The sequence below is a fragment of the Myotis brandtii genome, unplaced genomic scaffold (genome assembly GCF_000412655.1).
Source record: "Myotis brandtii unplaced genomic scaffold, ASM41265v1 scaffold504, whole genome shotgun sequence".
NCBI lineage: Eukaryota > Metazoa > Chordata > Mammalia > Chiroptera > Vespertilionidae > Myotis > Myotis brandtii.
Window position 1 is genome coordinate 2,241,078 of NW_005369217.1, and position 8,020 is coordinate 2,249,097.

The 8,020-nt window shown below is 45.9% G+C and overlaps 1 protein-coding gene across 1 annotated transcript in view; it reads left to right on the forward strand.

Annotated features, from left to right (window-relative positions):
* The window catches only part of KCNA6 (potassium channel, voltage gated shaker related subfamily A, member 6), a 32,909-nt gene extending 25,125 nt beyond the window's left edge, over positions 1 to 7,784 (forward strand). Inside the window, exon 2 of the mRNA XM_005877041.2 lies at positions 7,418 to 7,784. The gene's annotated coding sequence lies outside the window, so the exon portion shown is untranslated. The remainder of the gene's footprint in view (positions 1 to 7,417) is intronic.
* The last annotated feature ends 236 nt before the right edge of the window (positions 7,785 to 8,020 follow it).

Below are 8,020 nucleotides of genomic sequence, written 5' to 3' on the forward strand. Positions count from 1 at the left end.
GGAGGGGGACTGTTAATTTGATGGACATGAAATAGTATCTTGCTTAATTTGCATTTTTATTGACCACTAGAAGCCCAGTGCATGTAATTCGTGAATGGGTAGGGTCCCTAGGCCTGGCTGGCTATCAGGGCCAATAGGGGCATTCAGCTGTTGGCCAGGGCCTTCCTTCATTCCACACCACCCCCTGGTGGTCAGTGCAAGCGATTGAACTCCTGGTCTCCCGGTTGAACTTCCAAGGGGACAATTTGCATATTAGGCTTTTATATATATAGATTATAACCTACACTTGGTCTTAAAGACAATGGTGGAATATTATTTAGCCATAAAAGAAGGAAATCTTGCCATTTGTGACAACAGGGATGGACGTTGAGGGCATTGTGTTAAGTGAAATAAGTCACACAGAGAAAGATAAATACTGTATGATCTCACTTACATGTGGAATAGAAAATAAATAAATAAATAAATAACACCAAACTCACAGAAAAAGAGATCAGATTAGTGATTATCAGAGGCAATATAGAGGGATTGGTTGAAGGTAAAAACTTGTAGTTTTAAAATAAGTAAGTACTAGGATGTAATGTACAACATGATGACTACAGCTGACACTGCTGTATAGTAGATTTGAACGTTGTGAAGAGAATAGATCCTAAGAGTGCTCAGCACAAGGAAAAAGGCATTTCTTTTCTTTTGTAGCTATATGAGATGATGGATGTTAACTAAACTTATGTGGTAATCATTTCACAATATATGTAAGTCAATCTTAAAATTATATAGTGCTGTATGTCAATTGTCCTATATAATAAAAGCCTAATATGCTAAGTGTTCCACCATTTGACCATTTGACAAGTTGCTATGATGCGCACTGACCACCAGGGAGTAGATGCTCTGACTGGTAGGCTAGCTTGCTGCTGGGTTCCAACTGATTGGGACTGGGCTAGACAGGCCAGACACGCCTTGGAGCCCTCTCAAGGACATTCCCCAACCCTAATTGTGCACCGGTGGGGTCCCTTGGCCTGGCCTGCACCCTCTCACAATCTGGGACCCCTTGGGGGATGTGGGAGAGATGGTTTTAGCCCGATCCCCGCAGGCCAGGCCGAGGGACCCCACAGGTGTATGAATCCATGCACCAGGCCTCTACTGTATCAATAAAACTGCAAAACATATATAGTGGTGGACAGAAAGCCTGGAGAATATCCTGACAATTTTTCTGTGGGTGAACTGATTGGGACTGGACGAGACAGGCCAGACACGCCTTGGAGCCCTCCCAAGGACATTCCCCAACCCTAATTGTGCACCGGTGGGGTTCCTTGGCCTGGCCTGCACCCTCTCACAATCTGGGACCTCTTGGGGGATGTGGGAGAGATGGTTTCAGCCCTATCCCCGCAGGCCAGGCCGAGGGATCCCACAGGTGTATGAATCCATACACCAGGCCTCTACTATATCAATAAAACTGCAAAACATATATAGTGGTGGACACAAAGCCTGGAGAATATCCTGACAATTTTTCTGTGGGTGTCTACATATAAACCATAGTCCCCAACGTGCCACATGCCACTTCTCTACCTCTCTGGGGATGCACAGGGATTTGGTGATGTACCCGAGGGGAACAAAATTTTATCAAGCTCAAGGTTTCAAGGAATGCCAGATTCCACATCACTCACAGAAATGCCAAGAATGATTGTGAAACAGCTGTTGAGTCTAACTCTGAAAACAGCGACAAGAGCAGCGAGTATAGACAGGAGATTGAGAGGGCCAGTGATTCACACTGGGTCCAGCAGGAGGGAGGAGCGTCCAGATCGTGGTCCCAGATTTCCCCTGCTGATGTGGCAAGGTCCACGCTCTGGGACTGCAGCCCATTGGAAGACATGATCTCTCATAGCTATTGCCAGAGACTGCTTTGGGGGCAAAGGAAGGAGTATTTTAATAATACACAAATGAAAACTCTCAGCTTTAGTTGTGTAATTGTATTATAATGCAGACATACAAAAATTAAGACTCCCTTAGTTTGTGTCTGAGGGGAGTTAATGTAAAAGAAGAAACCTGATAGTCTTATCTATATATATAAAAGCCTAAGTGACAGTTCAGCTGGTCAACCGGTAGCTATGATGCTCAACACAGGAGCTGTCCCCTGGTGGTCAGTGTGCTCCCACAGTGGAAGCGCCACTCAGCTGACCCAATGGTTGCCAGACGCTGGGCTCATGGCTGGCAAACACAGCTGTGGCAGCACGAGCCTCTCCCTCGGACACTCCCCTTGTGCACCCCTCCCCATTCGGACCGGGCTGGGATCGGGAACAGCATCAGTACTGACTGGGAGGGAGCCTGCAGCCTCTTCTTGGTTATGGACGTGCCAGTATTGCTCTAGGATGGGTGTGTGGAGACTGCAGTGGAGCGGCAGCGAGCCTACTGAACGGCAGCCGTGGCAGGCACAGAGGGGCCAGGATGAGTGGGAACAACACGGTGCCCTGCCAGGGCTTGGGCTCCTCCCCGGCCGCCTGCTGCTTCACACACTATTACATCCCTCAGGGGATGTAGAACTGCTGGTTTCTCCTGATCCCCACAGGCCAGACTGAGGGACCCCACCAGTGCACGAATCCGTGCACCAAGTCTCTAGTTCTTTAGAATGAACTTTAAGAATATTTGGTTTATCATACAATTCTAAATAAGTAGAAGTAAAACTGGATAGATTCAAACTTGTTTTACTCAGCAAAGGCTTATATTAGTACTGGATTATCAGGTAGTGTAAACAAATGAGCTCAACATTAGATGCTCACATTTAGAACCCCTGAGTCCTCTACCTTATGCTGGATTTAGAATTTTGCTCATTTGCTGACAAATGGTCATTCTCATGGTGGCCCTGTCAGCCAGTCAGTGTCACCATCTTTTCTCTTTTTGTTGCATTTGTGCCCTTATTTTATAAAAATAAGGGGAAACAGAGCATAGGTGTTAAACTTTATAACATTGAGACAAGATAAAAATCATCGCTTTTGCTTACAATGGGGAATCTCCACCCTCAATCAGTTGTGCTCTGGAATTCAGCCAATGGAGTCTGAGCTGAAGTATGAAGGAAGATTATGTATTTGAAGATCATATGTGAAGTGCAGGAGATATATCGTGAATGATTGTGTTTAAACGGCAAAGTGTGAGGAAGGGTTCATAATATGTTAGCTCGCCAGGATAGAAACCCCATACAACACATAGTCTTTTGTGTATTTTATGTGAATACACATTTTCAGAATTTATGTGTGAAGATGGGAACTGGACGTCTAGAGAGAGTGAGTGGCAGGGCTTTAGAGAAATAGCATGCGGTCTCCTAGTCCTAGAATGAGACAGATGACTAATTGTTATACCCAAGCAGTACATATTGGTTGTTGCAGTAATAAAAGGAAGTATTTCAACAATTTATTCCATATGTATTTATTGAGCCTCTACTATGTATAGACAATAAGGATATAATGATGAATAAAACAAATGATTTCCTGCTTTAATAGAGCTTATGATTGTGTGGGGATGTTAGTGTCGATGGTGGGGGTGGAAGCAGATGTTAATCCAACAAGCTCAAATGTAAAATTGCAATTGTGGCAAGTGTTACAAAATACAGAGATCCACATACCTGTACTATAAGAACCTAAGATAGGGGGCTTTGCCTTAATGGCTCTTTAGCTGATATTTGAATGATGAACAGGAAGTAAATAGGGAAAGGTTCTAGAAACAGCATTTCAGGCAGAGAGAACAGCGTGTCTAAAGGCCCTGTGGTCGGGGAACGTGGTAAGTACGAGACGGGGGTAATAAGGGAAAGGGCAAGCATGGTGCAAGGTGGAAGGGCTAAGTGTTTTATCTCTAACGTGAAGGACGGGAGGATGAGCCCTGTGGGTGTGTGGAGGGAGGAGATTCTAAGCAAAGGGAATAGCAAGTGCGAAGGCCTGCGGTGGGAGGACATATGGTGTAACTGGGGAACAGAACAGCAAAGTAGCCCCTGTTGCTGGAGCAAGGTGTCAAGGGGACAGCAATGAGGAATAAGATTAGAATGCAAAGTTGGGGCAACTCTGTTACGTAGGGCCTTGCGGACTGCTATAAGGACTGACTTTACCCTGGGTGATGGGACATTACCTTTTATCTTTGTATGAAACTATGTGCCCACTTTCTCTGCTTCCAACATAATTGATTGGTTAAATCTATGTTTAATGTATATATTTATCATTACTATCAAATATTATTTTCTGCATTGCCAAGCAGTATACTATGACATGTTCACTTAATCTCTTGTAAACATTTTGTTGATAATTCCCTAATTTTCTTCACCTGCTTAATTTTCTTTGTACCTACTAGTATTTATAACTCTTTCCAAACTCCCCAAACAGAGTTGGAAAGCCCATTTAAACACCATTGTCCATGTGATTGAAGCGTCAGGCTTTCTCCGGGTTCCTTTCCCCAGGAGTCTTGCATTCCGGGGCCTCCCAGTCTCCCACTCCAGTCTTGCCTGCTGTCTCTGCCTCAGCACCGCTGTGTCCTGGGATTCACTGCCTCCTCTCTGGTGCTGAGTCTCCGCTTCCCTGCACATCTTTTCTTCTTCCGTGGTGTTTCTTCTTTTGGTGGGCAAACCCTCCACACATTTTATAGGAAAGGTAAAGGGCAGGTACATTTTTGAAACTGCATGCCTTTATTTAACTCTCAAACTTCATTAATGATTAGACGGTGCAAAATTTCAGAGTGGATGTCATTTTTCTTCAGAATTTTGAAGGCATTGCTCTGTTGCTTCTGAACACCCAGTCTTGCCATGAGAAGTTGATACTTTTCTGATTTCTTTGTATGTGACATTTCTTTCCATCTGGGAGTTAACATCTTCTCTTTATCCTTGGTGCGTTGCAATATCATGACTTTGTACCTTAGTCTGCATATATTTGGCATAGAGGATGCCTATTATATTTAAATTTCAGATAAACTATGAGTACTTTTGGAACATACTTTTACCGCAAGTTTACTCACTGTTTATGAAATTTAACTGGATAACTGTTTCTGTTTGATTTGTTTTTCTAAATCTAGCAAACTTAGAACTTGGGTCTTTTATTTTTCTTATTTTATTTCCATTTATTTATTTATTTATGTGTGAGAGAGAGACAGAGAGAGAGAGAGAGAGAGAGAGAGAGAGAGAGAAACATTGATGTGAGAGAGACACATTGATCTGTCCTGCAACCCAGGTACATGCCCTTGACCGGGAATTGAGCTTGCAACCCTTTGGGAATCTAACCACTGAGCAGCACTGGCCAGGGTGGAACTTGGGCCTTTTAATCCGGAGACTTGTGTCTTTTAGTTTAGGGATATTTTCATGTATTATTTCTTTTCCTTTAAATTAAAATATTGGTCTGAGCTTAGAAAGATAAATATTCAACAAGGCTAATAACCCAGGTTATTTATTGTTATTTTTATAATAGCCCCTGGCTCCACCCCTCCCATCCCTATCTTCACTTCTCAGAAACAATCTCTTTAAACTGTTTAGCTGTTTCCCAATGATACACTTATTCCTTCTTTTTCCATTATCTATCAAGTCTTAGAAAAGTTGACATCTTACATGGAAGATAAGGATTTCGCTTTCTTACACCATGCACCATTACTCTCCACGTACTTCTCAACCCACTGTGGTATGAACATCAGGGCAGCCTGGGATAAAGGCCACTGTGTTTATACCCACATCCTGAGAACGGGGCCTAACGCAGGCCGTTGGCATGTGGAAGTTGTGTCCAGACACCTGACACAGCTCCACAGTTGAATGCAGATGTGCCTGTACAGGCTTCTTGCAAACATGAGCGTTCGAGAAAAGCAAGCAGATTTCTGTTCATTCTCCTTTGACACAACAAAAAACTGCATTTTTACCATTTGCTAAAGTGTTACCTTCCACTTGATGACCAGTGGAATTTCACAAAGAAACAAAGGTTTTTGTTTTGTTTGATTGTGTTTTTAACCGCTTTGCAGAAGTTATTGCATATGGATAAAGCCAGAGGAAAGCACTGGGTGATGTCCTTGTGACTCTAACGCCGGATGGTCAGTGACACTTGGCTGCAAGCAGGCTGCTGCCCCCGGAACCCTAGGCTTACAGTACATGTCTGGGTCACCTTTGTGCTTGAGTAAAATTACCCATTACTTACTCCACGTGACAGATCTTGGGGCTTGCTCTCACATAATTGATATTACAAATGTTAAATCTTTTCATTCCACAGGAGTTTACTGCACAGGCACAATAATACCTATTGTAAATCTTTACCTTTCCTAAAGTGGTTTCACAAACATCTGGTTCTTGTGGTAGCCCTAAGAATCTGGGAACACACCTCACATTGTCATCCCTGTTTTATACATGTGGGAACAGAATTGCAAGCAAGTATTGGTTTTATTTGTTTTTAGCCAAACTCTGGCCTGCTTTTGAAGGGCATAGGGATAGTTACAGAGTCACATACATCACATGCAGATGGGCAAGTGAGGGGCCCAACTTTCTTGGCCCAGGACCTGGGAGAGGCAGACCTTGAGCACAGGACACTAGGTCCCACATCCCACATACTTCCTAATGGAAAACAATCATGTATACTGTCTTGGGGGCCGACTGTAAAGGCAGCAGGATATCAGGGATATCAGGAAAGAGAGAGATCGATCATGTTGGGATGGCCAGAGGAGCTCCGGGAAGTGGGGGACGGGGCCGGGCTGGAGGATGGTGGGACAAGGCAGCATGGGAGGGAGAAACAAGCATTCTGGTGGGAGGGCTGAGGGAGGAGCCAGGCCATGGCCGTGGGGAGAACTCTTCCCCGGAGGGAGGTTATGCCTGACACACACTGAGGGTCCGGAAGTGGGGGCCGGGGCCGGGCTGGAGGATGGTGGGATGAAGCAGCGTGAGAGGGAGAAACAAGCATTCTGGTGGGAGGGCTGAGGTCAGGAGCCAGGCCGTGACCATGGGGAGAACTCTTCCCCCGGAGGGAGGTTATGCCTGACACACACTGAGGGTCAGAGATGGGTCCTGGGACCAGGGTGGACGGTGCTGGGTGTTAGACAGCAGGGGTCCCAGCTGGGTAGATTGTATGGAGCCTTACTCCCCAGGGCCTGGAGTCAAGCCGAGTGCTATCCCTGGAGGATGAAGGGGCCACTAAAGGAGGATAGCTAAAGACACAGTATACAAAGGCAACTTCCGCAGGACGGCTTCCGGCTGCATGTGCTTAGCAGGGCCCGATGAGTTGCAGGGGCCCTTGTGGGGCCCGTGATGTGGGAGGTATGGTTTGAGCAAACAAGAATAGGGGCTGAGTGAGGGACCACTGTTCAAATGTCAGGGGAGCTGAGGGAAGAGGCCAGAGGCATTCCCAGGTTTCGTGGTGCCATTCCTCTTGCAGCTCACACTCATGTCACTAACTACACTCCTTATGTTCTGATTCCTCCCTTACAGGGAAAAGGCTGGCACAGTGGTCCAAGCAAGGACTCCTACACGTAGGTCTGACAGCGGCTGGACAGAGGGCCTGGACCCTTGACTTCTTCAGAAGACGGGGTCCCTCCTTAGGTGATCTGGCCTGACACCCCTCCATGGCCTCTCACAGCAGTGACAGACTACGAAAAGCTGAGATCGAGCCCGCCAGTGTTAAAGATGGCCCAGAATGTTGGAGTGAGGTTGTATGGGGAAGTGAAAGCTGGTGGTGTGGGCAAGAGACCAGGTACGGGGAGGTCAGAGGTCAAGGGATGCCAGAAAGTGCATGCCACAGACCCGTCCAGGAAAAAAGTGGCCGTGGAAGGCTAACAAATAAATATATGGCAAAGTCTCAGAGGCTATGTGTTTTGCTGCATCAACACATCAACAGCTAAGTTAAGCAGACAAACTAAGTAGGCATGACAAAATCAGGCGTGTCTCCAGCATGCTAGGACACCTGGCCAGCTTCCCGGCGCCGCCTACAGATCATCAGAATAGGTGCTTGATTGCCCTGGGCAGCAGCCTCCGCCCTGACAGGGGACACTCTCCAAGAAGGCAAAATGTGTAACCCATGGTCCAGGAGTTGTC